The sequence below is a fragment of the Podarcis muralis genome, chromosome 6, assembly GCF_964188315.1.
Source record: "Podarcis muralis chromosome 6, rPodMur119.hap1.1, whole genome shotgun sequence".
Lineage (NCBI taxonomy): Eukaryota > Metazoa > Chordata > Lepidosauria > Squamata > Lacertidae > Podarcis > Podarcis muralis.
Genome location: NC_135660.1, coordinates 14,058,907 through 14,076,869, shown reverse-complemented (window position 1 = coordinate 14,076,869; position 17,963 = coordinate 14,058,907). Strand labels below are relative to the sequence as shown.

Below are 17,963 nucleotides of genomic sequence, written 5' to 3'. Positions count from 1 at the left end.
GGCTATAATCCTATGTACTGGGAGTAAGTTTGATAGGACTTGGAGGGTTCCACTTTATGGCACACCAGTGGAGTTCCACTGCCCCACTCGGACTTCAATTTCCTTTCCCCGCCTTGCCCTGTGCACACCCCCAAAACTTCCCCAGAGGGTGCCCCATTTCTCCATAGCTGATTTTAAGGGTACATGAGAGGGCTGGAGGGAAATGGGGTCATAGAATATAGAGTTGGAAGGGACCGCGACGGTCATCTAGTCCATGCGATGCAGGAATCCTACTCACAGCTGTTCCTGGGTGGGCTCGAACCACCAACCTTCTGGTTAGCAGCCAGATGCACTGACCCATTGCGCCACCTGATGAAGAAGAGGAAGAGGAAATTCTGCTGAACACACAGAATTCCCTTGCTCCAGCAGAACTTCAACATTGGACGTGGCCTGGTATGTAAAGGTAAAGGTAAAGGTACCCCTGCCCGTATGGGCCAGTCTTGACAGACTCTAGGGTTGTGTGCCCATCTCACTCAAGAGGCCGGGGGCCAGCGCTGTCCGGAGACACTTCCGGGTCATGTGGCCAGCGTGACATCGCTGCTCTGGCGAGCCAGAGCTGCACACGGAAACGCCGTTTACCTTCCCGCTTGTAAGCGGTCCCTATTTATCTACTTGCACCCAGGGGTGCTTTCGAACTGCTAGGTTGGCAGGCGCTGGGACCGAACAACGGGAGCGCACCCTGCCGCGGGGATTCGAACCGCCGACCTTTCGATCGGCAAGCCCTAGGCGCTGAGGCTTTTACCCACAGCGCCACCCGCGTCCTGATACAAAATGCAAGTAAGGGCCCTTCAGAAACTCTATGTATGCACATTTCCCCAGGGTTTCCAAGTCCCAAGTTCAGAATCCATGCATTGTTCCCTTGCATGTTTTACCCCCTCCGGATAACTGATGTGCACCTGTGCTTTGTCAAACTGTTGTCAAGTGGGAACTCAACCAAGGAGAGCTCCTTGTGAGTGCTGGAACTTTTGCGGCATTTTGAACCGTTTTTCTTTGCATACTTCCCACCTTTCCAAGGGGTGGAATTAAAATAGCTGTATAAATGCTGATATGCCTGTTGTCTTTGTCCATGGAGTTTTCTTGGCAGGGATACTGGAGTGGTTTGCCAGTTCCTGCTCCAGGTGGATCACGTTTGGTCAAAACTCTCCACTATGACCTGTCCATCTTGGGTGCCCTGCTCGGCGAGGGGGACTTAGGCTGGATCTGAATAAGCCCCTTCCACTCTGTTGTGTGACCTGAGAACTCAATGCAACCCACTATTTTAACAGCTCTGAGTTATTCAAGCCCCTTCGCCACGGCAAGGCAGTGATCCATGCAAGAAGATCAAACCTCTCCATTCTGAAGGAAATCAGCCCCGAGTGCTCACTGGAAGGACAGATCCTGAAGCTGAGACTCTGATACTTTGGCCACCTCATGAGAAGAGAAGACTCCCTGGAAAAGACCCTGGTGTTGGGAAAGATGGAGGACACAAGGAGAAGGGGACGACAGAGGACGAGATGGTTGGACAGTGTTCTCGAAGCTACCAGCATGAGTTTGACCAAACTGCGGGAGGCAGTGGAAGACAGGAGTGCCTGGCGTGCTCTGGTCCATGGGGTCATGAAGAGTCGGACACAACTAAACGACTAAACAACAAAACAACAACAACAACAATAAATCCTGATAGAAATAAATAAAAGGGATGTTGAGCCCCACCGCCAAATGGGACATTCCATGGTGTGGCAAAGATGGGACCTAAGGAGGGGGAGTCAGGCTGGATCTGAATAAGCCCCTTCCACTCTGTTGTGTGACCTGAGAACTCAATGCAACCCACTATTTTAATAGCTTGCTTTCCCTCTGCCAGGCTTAGGCAGAATGAGCACTCACACTTTACACTGTGGCTGTCACACGTAGTGCTACAGTTCCCAGGGAGCTTACTGGCAAACAGGAGCTGGCTTCCTTCTCAGTGTTAATTTTTGGAGGTTTACGCCCAGCCTCAACCAAGTTTCTTGCTGGGAGGTGGGGCCAGCCCCATTTATAAACGGGGGGTGGAGCCGACAATAGCCAGGCAGTCAGCCCTGGAGATTCACCCTCCCTACCCTCCCTTTGTTTTATGTTTCTTGTTTGCAGGTTAACTTTTTATTCCTGCTTAGCGGGCACTGCTACGGTCTTTGACTGGTTGCTGTTGAAGGACTGGGAAGAAATTTTCCTGCATTGGCAGGTTTTGTCTTCCCCGTAGCAATTCGTCACAACTTTGGTGGTTATTGCCTTGGGTGGAATCCTTTAGTCTTTTCTTCCCTATAATGTGTGTGTGGGGGGGGGGGGGGGGGAGATGTGAAGTGGTGACTCACCCCCCTGCGGCGGCGATTCCAGGGTCCCCCTCTTAAAAGGGTGTTATATCTATCTATCTATCTATCTATCTATCTATCTATCTATCTATCTATCATCTATCTATCTATCTATCTATCTATCTATCTATCTATCTATCATCTATCTATCATTTCTATCATCTATCTATCTATCATCTATCTATCTATATCTATCATCTATCATCTATCTATCTATCTATCATCTATCATCTATATCTATCTATCTATCATCTATCATCTATCATCTATCATCTATCTATCATCTATCTATCTATCTATCTATCTATCTATCTATCTATCTATCATCTATCTATCTATCTATCTATCTATCTATCTATCTATCTATCAGTCTATATCTATCTATCTATCTATCTATCTATCTATCTATCTATCTATCTATCTATATCATCTATCTATCTATCTATCTATCTATCTATCTATCTATCTATCTATCATCTATCTATCTATCTGTCTCACTGGCCATTCACTGAAAGGTCGTCAGTGAACTACCCTGCGTGTGGGGATATGGGCTTGGCTGCCTGCTACACTTACGTATTGCAGAGCACCCCCATATCCCATTTACCCTGATGAGCCCAGTTCTTCCCAGCTGGGGGGCTGGGAGGGATACACGCCCAAGGCCTAAGCCAAGGTCTCCCTACATTCGGAAGTTTAATAAAGTTGTGGCCTAATTTTAATTCCATATAATGTTGTCAGAGTCTTTATTCCTTCCTTATGATCCCTGGGGGCTGGGGCTCTCGCCACCTGGTCATGCAACAGCAGCCTCACTGCTGAACAGGGCTTGATCTGGTGCAACTTTATGCCAGCTTAATGGCTTGCTTTACCCCAGCTTCTTGAGCCTGGTGTTTTCACTTTTAGTGTTTTATGGATCTCCTTGCTCTTCTCACACTTTTTCCTGCTCGTGGCTTCTGCAATTCCGCCACCACGCCCACCTCACGTTTTGACAAGGGTATATTCTAAAATAACCTGCCTGCCTGACGTAGCCCAGCCCAAAAATAAACCATTCTTTTCAGTGTCAGGTGCGTCACACCTGCAGATAGCATCATTTAGCTAGACAAATTTCTAATCTCGATTCTCTTTGTATATAAATACCGGTATCTCAGTGCACTCGACTGGGCCATCTGCCACTTGCTCTGGTGCAGTGAATAATTGACTAAAGGCCAACACTGCCTTTGTTTCACATGTTTCTTTGCGTAGACAAGTTCCCACGTGTGGCTCTTTCTAACTTGACAAGCGTACAGTCGTGTTACGAAACTTATTTCCAATATTACAAAGATATTAAAGCCTTGATCTTTTGGGTTACAGAATGTTGATCCCACCAGCTGTATTCTCCACCCCCTCCAATATATTATTATTATTTCTACTATTGCACATCTAGTCAGTTTCAACAATGTGAGCGTTGTATGCCCAGCTGTGCACATCCAGCATTATTTAAAAGACCAAAGAAGATCAACTCGTTATCTTGAGAGGAGAGCACATATGGTTGGGAAGGAGACAAAGAACAAAGGAATGATCATGGAGAAACCAGAACAAAACAAAAGGCTGCGAAGTCTATTCATAACTGTCAGCGACTGGCTGGATGAAGAGGAGAGGTAGGAGGCACCAGTCGGGAAACCCCCAAGGGAACCTCCAGAGGAGGAAGGCTCAGAGCCAGGGGATTGGTGGTGGGACACTGAGGAGATGTTAGAGGAAGAAGATTGGGAGGAGGGACTGGATGCTGAAGGGGCAACTGGGTTTAGTGAGCAGGAGGAGCTGGTGACAGGGAGCAGTTCAGATGCCAAGGATGAAGCAGAGGAGGGGGGTCAAAAGGCTGCTGAAAAATCCAGGGAATCTCCCTCTCTTGCTGCAACAAATTCCATCCCGCTCCATTTCCAGTGCAGAATATTGGGGAGAGCAGAACAGAGGTGCACAGATGTAGTTTGGGAAACACCCGGGACAGGAGGAGCCTTAGAAAAGGGGGAAGGCAGGGACCTTCAGTCCTGGCAACTGCTCCATAGGGGCAAGACCTACTGGGAAGAGTTGCCAAGTGTATGCCGTTTCCTTGAATAAAGAGTTGCCTTCACTGACAACAGAGCCCTGTGTCTTTTGTGACTCCAGCCCTGACAGTTTCCTTACATTTGTAAGCCATATTTCATCTTTCATGGAGGCCCAAGTGGTGTTATGTGTAGAGCCCAGGTGCCACCCATCCTGGCACATAGACCAGACCCAGACCTGCTTAGCTTCAGCAATTTGATGGAATCATGTTCCCAGTGGCAGAGTGTTCCAGGAACCATGTGGATGGGCAGGCGGGCTGCTTTTTGTCCACTCTGAGCCAGAATGGAGTGTCACAATTTTTGCACGCATACCCAGGCCTACACCCTTGGCGGGGGCACAGATTGCTCTCCTAGAAACTTGGCTGTTTCACACCATAGTTGCTTCATGTGGTTGTGGACCTAAGTTCCTGATTGTGTGGAGCAAATGTATTTTGTTGCTGGATGGTTTCTTCTTCTTCTTCTTGGTCTGTCTACACCAAGCAAAATGGGCTCTTTCCCAATCCAGCACGGTTGTTCTTATGGAAAGTGATCTCACTATAGTGAAAGATAAAATGTCAGCCAAATCAATCATCATCAGTAGGAAAAGTACATTTGAATATAATTAAATGCTGAACTCCGATCTTCCTCTCTCTCAAATGAGACAACTAATTCTACAGGTGCTAAGAACATTCTGTGCTGGGTGCCACCTCAATCCATTTCTTCGCCTTGCAATTAGGATACTTGTATGTGCTCATTCTGCTGGTGATTTGTCCATTTTGAGAGAAGAGAGAGAGAGAGAGAGAGAGAATTGCTGTTCCATTTACTTCCAACATCATAAGAGGTTTTGGAGTTCAAGGACAGTGCAAAATTATTAGCTGAACTTTTTACCTGAACTTCAATACATGGTTGTATGTATTTAGGCTGCCTGCATTTAAAATGATGTAGTCTGGCATACTTTGAAACGTCCATTTAATTTGCATTAATTGTGCCACACATTGACCTTTGTAAAAACCACGGTTGGTCTGTTGCTCCATGGCAACATCTGATGCAATGCAACTGGAAGCCCACGTTTAGGGCTGCCAGATTCGCGGAGTCAAGTTCTTTGCATGCAAGATATTCCTGATACCCAAGTGCCACAGTCTGGAACCCCATGGAAATACAGAGCAGGATTCAGCAGAGGGTTGTGAAACATTCCTTGCCTGTAACCCCATTGCTAATACAGAGTTGGCTCCTCTATCCATGCAACTTGTTGCTGACGGCAAGCTGAACAGCTCATACGGTACCTTTTCACTGTACTGATAATAATTCTGATTGACATCTGATGCCCTTTTAAATGTGCTGTGGACGGGAGGGTTATTGAGTGGCCTTTGTTTTTGTTTTTATTATGTATCCTGTGTTTTTTAATATTGTAACTGTATGCTGTGAACCGTCCTGAGATCTATGGGTATAGGGCAATATACCAATAATAATAGATAAAGGGACGTGGGTGGCGCTGTGGTCTAAACCATTGAGCCTCTTTGGCTTCCCGATCGGAAGGTCGGCAGTTCGAATCATCACAACAGAGTGAGCCCCCGTTTCTCTGTCCCAGCTCCTGCCAACCTAGCGGTTTGAAAGCATACCAGTGCAAGTAGATAAATAAGCACTGCTGTGACAGGAAGGTAAACGGAGTTTCCGTGCACTCTGGTTTCTGTCACTGCACCAGAAGCAGTTTAGTCCTGCTGGCCACATGACGCAGAAAGCTGTCTGCGGACAAATGCCGGCTCCCTCAGTCTGAAAGCGAGATGAGCGACGCAATCCCATATTCACCTTTGACTGGACTGAACTGTCCAGGGGTCCTTTACCTTCAACAACAACAACACTGAGGACACTGAGATCCAGCGCCGAGGGCCTTCTGGCGGTTCCCTCATTGCGACAAGTGAGGTTACAGGGAACCAGGCAGAGGGCCTTCTGAGTAGTGGTGCCCTCCCTGTGGAACGCCCTCCCATCAGATATCAAGGAAATAAACAGCTATCTTATCTTTAAAAAACATCTGAACGCAGCCCTGTTTAGGGACGTTTTTAATATTTAACGCTGTATTGTTTTTAACACTTGATTGGGAGCCGCCCAGAGTGGCTGGGGAAACTCAGCCAGATGGGCTGGGTATAAATAAATTATTATTATTATTATTATTATTATTATTATTATTATTATTATTAACAACAACAACAACAACAACCTGCCTTGGGCCATCAGCCCTAATACACAGGGCCAGCTCAAGACATTTTGCCGCCTGAGGCAAAACAGTAAATGGCACCCTACATTCCTCCTCTGCTGTCATACCCCTCTGTCATTGCCCCCTCTCCTCCTCTGCCTCTGCTGCCTGAGGTGGCCCAGGGAATCCCTGGCTTGCTGAAGATGGCAGGGGTATAAAAAGGAGGCAGGAGAGGAGCATGCAGTGGCAGCAATGGCGGCCCCACACTTCCTAGGTGGCGTTTGCAGGCAACAAGCATAGGAGGTGGAGAGAGACATGCTGCTCCAGGGCCCTGGATCTACTACCCCTCCCAGCTATGCCTAGCCTACCACCTGAGGTGATTGCCTCATGGAGGCTAATAGGCAGGCTGGCCCTTTAGATACATGATGGATGCCACAGAGGAGGGAGCTGCTGTTTCCCTTCCCTAAAATTCTTGCTGGCCATAGTCTTCAGGGGGGTATATGGGAATGGGTTAGCAGGTGGGATGGCAGATATATGTGTTGGTGATCTTAAACTAGGCTTCTTTTACCCAGTGGGAGTAGCTCTGAAAAGAACTTGAACATGTTTAAGTAACTCTTAAAGAAATTACTCTCCCACGTCTTTGGTTTGTCAGGTTCCCTAGGTAACCTTGAGGGCAGAAGTTTCTTCTTCTTCTTCCAGCCTTTTTTTTTTCTTTGAAACTCTGCAAAAGACAATCACCCCCAAGGCGCTACTTGCGTTTGAAAAGTATCTTCTGCATTCTAAACTCTCCTGCCCTGAACAGCAACTGATTACTATAAATCACAAAGGGCTTGCCTTCTGTAATGAAAGGGAATGTTAAGTCAACATAAGCAAACAATAGTTCAGCATGGCAGCTCAGAGGTTTGCCCATAAAAAGCAAAAGTGCCACAACTTGAAAGGTAATTAATGAATTACAGCAAAATTCGAACCATGTCTACTCAGAAGGAAGTCCTATTGAATTCAATGGGGCTTGGCACCATGTATGAAGGGTTGGGATTGCAGTCTAAATTAAGGTCCAATCCAAACATCCTTTTCCCCAGGCTGGTGAGTGGAAGGCTTGAGATCCACTGGATCTCAAGCCCTCTCCACTCCTATTTGCCTGCTCCCACTTCCACTCAGGGTGACATGCAAGGCATGGCTGTGCATGTGACAATAACCGGGAGGCAGCCATAGTTTGGATTGCACCTTTCATATCTAGTCAATGACTGAGGAAATGTGACTGGTTGTGGTGTGTGGATTATCTGAACCGTAACAGCAAACAATGGATGGTAATGACTATCAAGGAACCTTGAGGTTTTCCTGCAAGAGAGAAATGACTAAACAACTGATTGATTGTATTTAAATACTGCCTTTCTGCCAAGACACCCAATTTCAAATATCAAAATAAGCAAAATGCTACAAAACACTACCGCACCAACTTCAGGGGCTGACAACAACAACAACAACAACAACATATTATTATTATTATTATTATTATTATTATTATTATTATTATTATTATTATTATTACCCAGCCCGTCTGGCTGGGTTTTCCCAGCCACTCTGGGCAGCTCCCAACAGAATATTAAAAATGCAATAAAACAGCAAACCTTAAAAACTTCCCTAAACAGGGCTGCCTTCAGGTGTCTTCTGAAAGTCAGATAGTTGTTTATTTCCTTGACATCTGATGGGAGGGTGTTCCACAGGGCAGGCGCCACTACCAAGGAGGCCCTCTGATGACACAGGCTCCATGGCCTGGGCTTCTTCGCTTCTGCCTTCCATCAGAACAGAGAGATATTTTAAGCAGCCCCAGGACTGCCTTAAAATGGTTTCTCAGGTCATGGAGGGTCCTTTCGTGAACTGATGTGTTACATGTTCCTTGACCCAGGCCTCACTAACGTTGATGCTCCTGGTCTGTTTGACAAGATGGATGCAATTTTAAAAGCACCCAACCTCCATTTGGGAGGGAGCAAAGCTTGCTGGGAAGGCCAGCCTAACTGGGAGGGAGAGATGTTTAATTTCTGATGCACATAGAGCAAGGCTCAGTATTCATCTGAGCAGGCTAAGCCCACTCCACTCCGAGATTCTCAATTTAAACATGTGTTAAGTTGAATAGGATCCAAAATGGTCCTAGAACAATAGGATCCAAAATGCAGCAGTCTGATTGGTCCTAGAACAATAGGATACAGAATGCAGCAGTCTGATTGGTCCTAGAACAATAGGATACAGAATGCAGCAGTCTGATTGGTCCGCAACCTGATTGGCCTACAGGAGAATCCCAGAATTAGCCAATCACGTGGGGTCCATTGTGTAAATAATGTATATAAAGCAGACACTTTGGGGGAACTGGCATTCCTTACTACTATGAGCTGAATAAAGATCATGAAATCCACACTCGACTCCGAGTATATTTCAACCTGAAGAGGATTTATGGAATAAGAAGAGCTTGCTGGATCAGACCAATGGCCAATCTAGTCCTCCATCTTGTTCTCAGAATGGCCATCTATATGCCGATAGAATTCAGACACACGCTGCCTCCAGTGCGAGGTAGTCCCATATATTCTTATAAACTGATAATGAGATTCAAATGCACAGCAACCCAAACTTCACCAACTGAAAGTGAAGCGACTTGCACATTTCGTGATAATGCTATCTTATGCCAATTGCCTTTCTGTTATGGTGTAAAGGCAGAAATAGAACAATTTCACACCCCTATACCCCTAAACCCCATTTTATTACATTAAAGGAATGGTCTTATTTGAAAGCAGAAACAACGAATTTTTTTGGGGGGGGGTCCCCTTTCGGGATTTCATTGTCAATCAAACTTTTATAGTTCATTGAGGGACAGAGTTGTATTTTGTAAAACGCCGAAGGCAAGGTTCAGGAGAGCCCAAGTCTCTGGTGGTTTTGCAGAGTTCAAGGAGATTCTATGCTGTCCTCCGGTTTGAAGTGTGCTGCTGACTAGGTTGAGAAACGGAGCACGAAATGCAGACATCTGTATTAAAAGGTAGCAAGCTTTGATTAAATAAAAAATAAAAAAGGCTTGAATGGTAGGAATAGCTAGGGAATAATTATTAATTATTTAATTATAATAATCCAGGGATGGTTATTTTAAAGATGTTGTAAAGGGGAAATGGCAACAGTCAGTCAGTCAGCATTGGGGGAGGGGGTTCCCTTCAAATTTAGAGGGGCTTCAACTCACACCAGCTTCAGTTAGCATGGTCAATGCATACCCTCCAACATTTCTCTGATGAAAATAGGGACTTCCCATTCCATAATGATAATTTTACTATTTTATACCCTACACATCTTATCGGGTTGCCCCAGCACTCTGGTCAGTTCCAACATGTATAAAAACATAATAAAATGATAAACATTTTAAAATTTCCCTATACAGGATTGCCTTCAGATGGCTCGGGGGTTGGATAACTCCATACCCTCCAACATTTCACCGGTGGAAATAGGGATAGCCAAGGGACGTGGGTGGCACTGTGGGTTAAACCACGGAGCCTAGGACTTGCCGATCAGAAGGTTGGTGGTTTGAATCCTCGTGATGGGGTGAGCTCCTGTCGCTCGGTCCCTGCTCCTGTCAACCCAGCAGTTCGAAAGCAGCTCAAAGTGCAAGTAGATAAATAGGTACCACTCTGGTGGGAAGGTAAACAGCGTTTCTGTGTGCTGCTCTGGTTTCGCCAGAAGCGGCTTAGTCATGCTGGCCACATGACCCGGAAGCTGTACGCCGGCTCCCTTGGCCAATAAAGCGAGATGAGCGCCGCAACCCCAGAGTCGGTCACGACTGGACCTAATGGTCAGGGGTCCCTTTACCTTTACCTAAGGAAACGTGGCACATTGTGGGATCAAATCAGAACCCAGGTTGGCTTCTCTACATCAGGGATGTCACTGGAAAATAGGGACACTTGGAGGGTCTGCCAATGGTCATGCCTGGTGGGAGTTGAAGTCCAGCAACACTGGGACGGCCACAGGTTAGCCAGGCATGCCATAAATGAACAAGAGGTGATGGTTTGAGGGTGGGGGTGGTCCAAGAATCTGCCCAGTAGCAAAGAAAAGCCAGTCTCAGAAAGCCAGTGTGGTGTAGTGGTTAGAGTGTTGGACTAGGACTTGGGAAGCCCTGGAAATCATGTGACTCACTGAGTAGCCTTGAGATGGTCACTGTTTCTTAGCCTACTTCATAACACTCTTGTGAAGATAAAACGGGGAGGGGGAAAACCTTCTCGCCATCACCTTGAGCTCTTTGGAGGGAAGGCGGGTAAATAAACAAATAAATGGCAATGGAGAAAGGTGTGGGGGCAGGGAAAGAGAAAGGTGTGGAAATTAGTACCAAAATGGCTGACTTTGGACCAGCCACTGCCTCTCAGCCTAACCTATGCCCCAGGGATTAAATGAAGAGGAGGAGCACCAGGCACATTGCCTTGAGCTCCTTGGGGAAATTGGGATATGAATGCAACTAAGAAGTAAAATAAAGGTATAAAGTAGAGATAACTGAGCCAATGACCGAGACCTGTTCTAGATGCTTACTGATGGCAATAAATAGTTTTTGTGTGTCCTGCAGAGGTAAGTAAGTCTCTCACTGCGAGGCGGTTCCCTCACTGCGAGAAGCCAAGTTACAGGGAACCAGGCAGAGGGCCTTCTCGGTAGTGGCCCCCGTCCTGTGGAACGCCCTCCCACCAGATGTCAAAGAGAACAACAACTACCAGACTTTTAGAAGACATCTGAAGGCAGCCCTGTTTAGGGAAGCTTTTAATGTTTGATGCATTACTGTAACTGTATTTTAATATTTTGTTGGAAGCCGCCCAGAGTAGCTGGGGAAGCCCAGCCAGATGGGAGGGGTATAAATAAATTATTATTATTATTATTATTATTATTATTATTATTATTATTATTATTATTAAAGTATACACACCACATATGCAAAAAGAGGGGGCATGTGTCCTCCCTTACAAGGACAATCCTCTGTTTTGCAAGTCCTCTGTTTCCAAGGACAGTTCTCAGCTTGAAGGACTGAAGTGCTACCTGGTCCAAATCCTGCTTGATTTAAAGAATCATAAGAAGGAGGGGCATTGACAGGAATTGTTCTGCGGTGAGGGAGAACACTGGGCAGTGAGACAGGTCACAGTCTTCCTCACTGTGATGAGATACATTGCATCTCTATTTAAATTTATTTCTAAATCTGCAGTAATACCTAGAAGTTATTTTATCATTTGTTGATTTAGTACCCTCCCTTCACCCTAAGGCCCCACGGCGGGTCACAACATTAAAACAGAATATTAAAAACAGTCTAAAGCAATTTATCATATACATGGGATTAATTTGGACTAACTTGTTCCATTGTTTTCAGTGTTGCGGCAGAACAGTGAGCCCCATTGCCCAGTCAGCCTGTTTTGAAGCTCAAACTATCGTACACATGAGTGCCAAAGAGCTGTGCATGCCTTCCAACAATTGACAGAACAGAATGATGTGTTTTGCCTTAAGTAATAAAGGGATTCCTTTTATGGTAACCAAGCTGAATGAGCCAGTAGGGTCACATCGAATGCCCCACCAAAGACTTCCCAAAATGCCAACTCTGAAATGTGCATGCGTTCCCTTCCCAACCAGAGAGGATGCTTCCACACTGAGATGTTATAAATTCTGACGTTTTTATTGTCACGCAATATTTCATTCTTAGAGCAGCAGCATTTCCTGAACTGAAATATGTTCAAAGCAGCAGAATGGTGAGATCTGGTTCCCAAGACGGGCAGAAAGCATTAGGCTGGCCAGATTGCTGCAGTTAGATGCTAAGTTCCCGTATCTGGTACAAAGCCGAAACAGATACACACAATGGGAAATAGATACTTCACGACAGAATCGATTTATCTGCCACCTTGCCATAGCTTCACACTCTGTCTGGCTGGGAGATAAAAGAGGGAAAATATGAAGGAGCTTTGTTCTTCAAGTAGCTGCTAGAGAGATTTTTGTTGTTGTTGTTCATAAGAAGGCACAGTTTGTAAAAGAGTTATCAGGCCAGAAAGATGAGCGCTACAATGCGGTGCAGACAACTATGAAAATTACTGGTCCAACAAGAAAAACCGAATTCTGGCAGAGGTTGGCACAGTGCGCTTGTGCATGTGGTGCGAAAAGCTACCTGGCAGGTTGCAGTTGCTGGTTCTGTGGTAAGAACCCGCAATGGTGGCTGTCGTTGTGTCCTATTCTGGGGACAATGGGAGCACAACTGGCTCCCAGTATTCAGCGGAGCTGGACTGGGGTGACTTGTACAACTGGTATATTAAAGTGCCGTTGTGTTGATTCCTTCTGATTCCAGCAGATCCCAGGTCCCATGGCAGGACTGTCCTCCACAGATGAGATTGCAGAAGTCAAGTGAAAGGGGAGGAGAAAGAGAGAAGATTGCTGCCTCACAGTAAAGAACAGAAGGCAAGAATGAGAGGTATGACCTCTGTTTCGAAAACTGGCTTAATACGATGTTTTCTGCTTTGCTTTTTTCATGGAATCATAGAATTGGAAGGGACCCTGAGGTTCATCTAAATCAATGCAGTCTGACTTTAAAAGACAGATGCAATGCAGGAATATGCAGCTGTCCCATACGGGGATCAAACCTGCAACCTTGGCATCATCAGCACCACGCTCTAATCAAATAAGCTATCCAGGCATTTGCATTCCTACTTTGTCACTCCGCTGTTACTGTCCAAAGCAGACATTGCTACACAAATGCAATGTCAAAAAAGGTGTGATTTCAGATACAAAAGAGAAAAAAACTTGTGGCCCTCTAAATTTTGTTGAACTACATAGGAAGCTGCCTGATCCTGAGTCAGAGTTTTGGCATACCTAGCTCAGTACTAGCAGAGACATCACCTTGCCAACAAAGGTCTGTATAGTTAAAGCTATGGTTTTCCCAGTAGTGATGTATGGAAGTGAGAGCTGGACCATTAAGAAGGCTGATCGCCGAAGAATTGATGCTTTTGAATTATGGTGCTGGAGGAGATTCTTGAGAGTCCCATGGACTGCAAGAAGATCAAACCTATCCATTCTTAAGGAAATCAGCCCTGAGTGCTCACTGGAAGGACAGATCCTGAAGCTGAGGCTCCAATACTTTGGCCACCTCATGAGAAGAGAAGACTCCCTGCAAAAGACCCTGATGTTGGGAAAGATGGAGGGCACAAGGAGAAGGGGACGACAGAGGACGAGATGGTTGGATAGTGTTCTCGAAGCAACCAGAATGAGTTTGACCAAACTGCGGGAGGCAGTGGAAGACAGGAGTGCCTGGCGTGCTCTGGTCCATGGGGTCACGAAGAGTCGGACACGACTAAACGACTAAACAACAACAACAGGAAAGCTCAGTACTGCCTGCACTGACTGGCAACAGCTCTCCAGGGTTTCAGACAGGGCTATCTCCCATCTCTTACCTGGAATTGCTGGGGACTGAGCCTGGGACTTTCTGGGTGCAAAGCCATCATTACAACTCCCATGAGACCTGACCACTGAATATGCTGACTGCAGCTGATGGGAGCCCAACAACTTCTGAAAAGTCACAAGTCTTTCTCTCTCTAGCATTTAAATGGGTTGGCTTTGGGTAAGGCTCTTCACCCATGTCCAATGAGTGGATAATTTTAAAGTGTCATTGAATTCATATACAAATTAACACACACACACACACACACACACATCACATTTACATTTAACCAAATGACTTGGCGATGATTATGTTATTACTATAAATGAGGAAGCTTTTCCTGTAAGCATCTTACCCCTGGGTCAGGCTGATCAGGATATTTCCAATTTGCATGGATGAATGGAAGACAAGTACAGATTAACGCTTCCTTATTAAATATCGCTGCGTGGCGTATGGCGTTTGTAATTCATAACCACTGCTATGTGTAACAAAGAAATGTAAATGGCTCCAATATTTAGAATCTCGATTCTCATTTCTTTGTCATAAAACAGCTTGAGCAATGAAGGGTATCCTTAAGGTGGCAGAAAACAGGGCATCATAGTTGTTGCCACTTGGACTCTGTTGTGGGTTCTTACATTGGGGTTAAGAACATAGGGCTCTTGTCTATGATGTATCCCTAGGGTGGCGCTGTGGTCTAAACCACTGAGCCTCTTGGGCTTGCCGATCAGAAGGTCGACAGTTTGAATCCCTGTGACGGGGTGAACTCCCATTGCTCTGTCCCAGTTCCTGCCAACTTAGCAGTTTGAAAGCATGCTGGTGCAAGTAGATAAATAGGTACCACTGCAGTGGGAAGGTAAACAGCATTTCTGTGTGCTCTGGCTTCCATCATGCTGTCCTGTTGCACCAGAAGCGGTTTAGTCATGCTGGCCACATGACCCGGAAAGCTGTCTGTGAACAAACGCCGGCTCCCTTGGTCTGAAAACGAGATGAGCCCTTGGTAGTCTTTGACTGGACTTATCTGTCCAGGGGTCCTAGGGACATAGGAAGCTGCTTTATACTGAATCAGACCATTGATCCAACCAGCTCTGCATTGTCTACAAGGACTGGCAGCAGCTATCTTCAGATATATCAAGAGCTGTCACATGGAGGATGGAGCAAGCTTGTTCTCTACTGCTCCGGAGGGTAGGACCTGAAGCAATGGATTCAAGTTACAAGGAAGGAGATTCTGAGTAAACATCAAGAAGAACATACTGGCATTATTATGAATTGATTGATTTATTGATTGATTGATAATAGACTGGCTGGAAGTAGAGGAGTGGTGAGAGGCACCAGTCAGTGAATGCCCTAGGGAAAGCCCAGGGATTCCATGCCAGGGATTAGTGCTGGGAAGACAATGGGTGGGCAGGGGGAGAAGGAGCAGTCTGGGAGGTGGTGGTGTCAGCAGCAGGAGAGGTGACAGGGTTTATTGAGCAGGAAGAGGCTGTGTCAGACAGCAGTTCAGACTCTGAGGCTGAAGCAGAGGCTGGAGGGGAGGGTGGCCAAGAGGCAGAGTGCAGACAGGCTGCTGAAGAACCCAGGGAGTCTCCCCCTCCTGCTGCGACCACCTTCCCCTGGTCTCCTAGAACTCACAGAGATATGAAATGGGCAGAGCATGGGGTGGCAGCCTGAGACTGTGTGGAAAAGACCCTGGAGAGGAGGAGTGCTAGTAGACACTGGGAAGGTGGGGAACTTCAGCCCTCACAACTGCATCACATGGGCAAGACCTCCTAGAAAGAGTTGCTGAGACCATTAGGCCTGAGCTGTGGTTGTTTCCTTGAACAAAGATTTAACTGCCCTGCTCTCAGGTGATTTATTGTGTTTGTTGCTGACCTACACCTGACTCCAGCCCTGACACTTGGGAGGTTGTGGACCCTCCTTCCTTGGAGGTTTTTAAGCTGAGGTTGGATGGCATCTGCCTTGGATGCTTTAGCTGAGATTCCTGCACTGCATGGGGGTTGGACTAGATGCCCTTCAGGGTACCTTCCAACGCTACACTTCTATGATTCTTGGAGATGCTGGGGATCAAACCTGGGACGTTCGGCATGCAAACAGCTGATGCACCACTGAGCTTCGCCCTCTCCCAATTCCTACATCTGTATCTATACATGTAAATTAGCATATGCACACTTGATGCAAATCCGTGTCCTCTTTCTAGATGAAACATTTTCTCTCTCTCTCTCTCTCTCTCTCTCTCTCTCTCTCTCTCTCTCTCCCCTATTGCCTAGTGTTTCCCCAAATCTGGAGCTGAGGCTGTCCAAATAGCTGGAGCTGATGTGGTCCATGGTTGCTGGGATGTTTCATTGCTGTAAAACCAGTTCCAATCTGGGCTCGATGGGAAGATGTTTAATCATTCTCACTAACTAAACTCGACTCTTCAGTATCAGTGTTTTGCTTGCTTCCTTTCAGCGATGCTGTGAGGGTTAATTCTAATGAAGCTTTAGATAGATTCTACTGTCGAGAAGTTTTGTTTCTCGTTGAAATTGGGCTTTCAGCAGCGAAGTCCATGTGAAAAGAATGTGTTCATTTCCCCGCAGCAATCAATGCTTATTTTGTAACTGCAAAAACACATTGTATGGGGAAAAGCCTTTCAGTCCTCTCCAAATGCCTTAATTTTATCCCATTGATTTGAGTGTGAGATCCGCAACTTTTCTATATCGTGGCAACTTCTATTATGAAAACAGCATTGTGCCATTTTGTTTAAAGAGCAATTGTCTGAAATGGCTGTAGAAATCAGCTTTGAAACGCCAGATAAACGGCTTCCTTGCCCCCTCAGATTGCGTAAACCAGATTTTCTGAAGGGCTCCACCAAAATAATTCTCATCCAGCATAATGAAAACTATTGATTCCCAGCCATTCAGAAGGATCTGAGATATACTTCGAACAAATGATACGCATCAGTTAGGAAGTTCTAAGTCTTGAGGCTCATCAAAGGTAAGCCGCATGTGGCTTTTAAAAAATGGCTGGAAATGCACAGATCGTTATGCAAGAGAAAAGTTATCCGATTCTTTTGAAAAGAAAAGCATTGCATAAGGAAAGTTGGCCAGAGCTCTTGTTGCAGAAAATCCAAAGCCGGCCCCTATAAATATACTGAATTTAAATAAATAATTGACCATATGCTCCTATTTAAGGGGACTCTTTAGGGTGGGAAGACACAACAACCACGACAACGACAACGACAACGACAACAACAACAACAACAACAACAACAACAACAACAACTTTCCAGTCTAGGACTCAAGGCAGCTTAAAATAATGACATAGAAAAAAGCAAAAAAGAAAGGAAAGACAGTGATTAAAATGTAATTAAACACTACTAGAATTAAAATAATATAAAAAAGATCCATTAAAAACATAGACAGCAATAAAAACATCACGGCACTAGCCAGGGCCTTTTTTTTTTTTTTACAGCTGGAACTCGCAGGAATTCAGTGCTGGCACCTCTCAGGTGGGCACTATTGTCAGAGAACAAGGGAGGTGTTCATGGTGAAAAAGAGGACTGGCACTATCCATTCCTCTAAAGCAGTCCGTTCTTAAAGGCCTGCTGGTGGAAGGACAACAAGGAGGGAGCCCGTCTTCTCTAGGAAGGGAGTTCAAAAGCAGTCCCTGAGAAGGTCTCCTCCCATGTCCCCACCAAGCATGGCTGTGAGGGTGGCAGGACTGAGAGAGGGGCCTCCCCTGAAAATCTTAGAGCCCGATTCATATGAAGGAATATGGTCTTTCAGATAGCCTGGACCTAAGCCATATATGACTTTATGGCTGATGTAGATGGTGTCACAATAACAAGTCCTGGTCAACCACCCTGCTGCAGCTCATAATATCTACCTCTACCTATTTATCTATTACCTTCACAGAGCTCAAACTGCAGAGTTCCCCATAAAGACAGATTGATTGCCTGTCTTCATGCG

General features: G+C 45.8%; 1 non-coding gene across 1 annotated transcript; it reads right to left on the bottom strand.

Moving 5' to 3' along the window:
* Window positions 1-280: 280 nt before the first annotated feature.
* Window positions 281-349, bottom strand: TRNAS-GCU (transfer RNA serine (anticodon GCU)). The gene has a single exon. It is a non-coding gene; the product is annotated as a tRNA-Ser (tRNA).
* Between the last annotated feature and the right edge of the window lie 17,614 nt (window positions 350-17,963).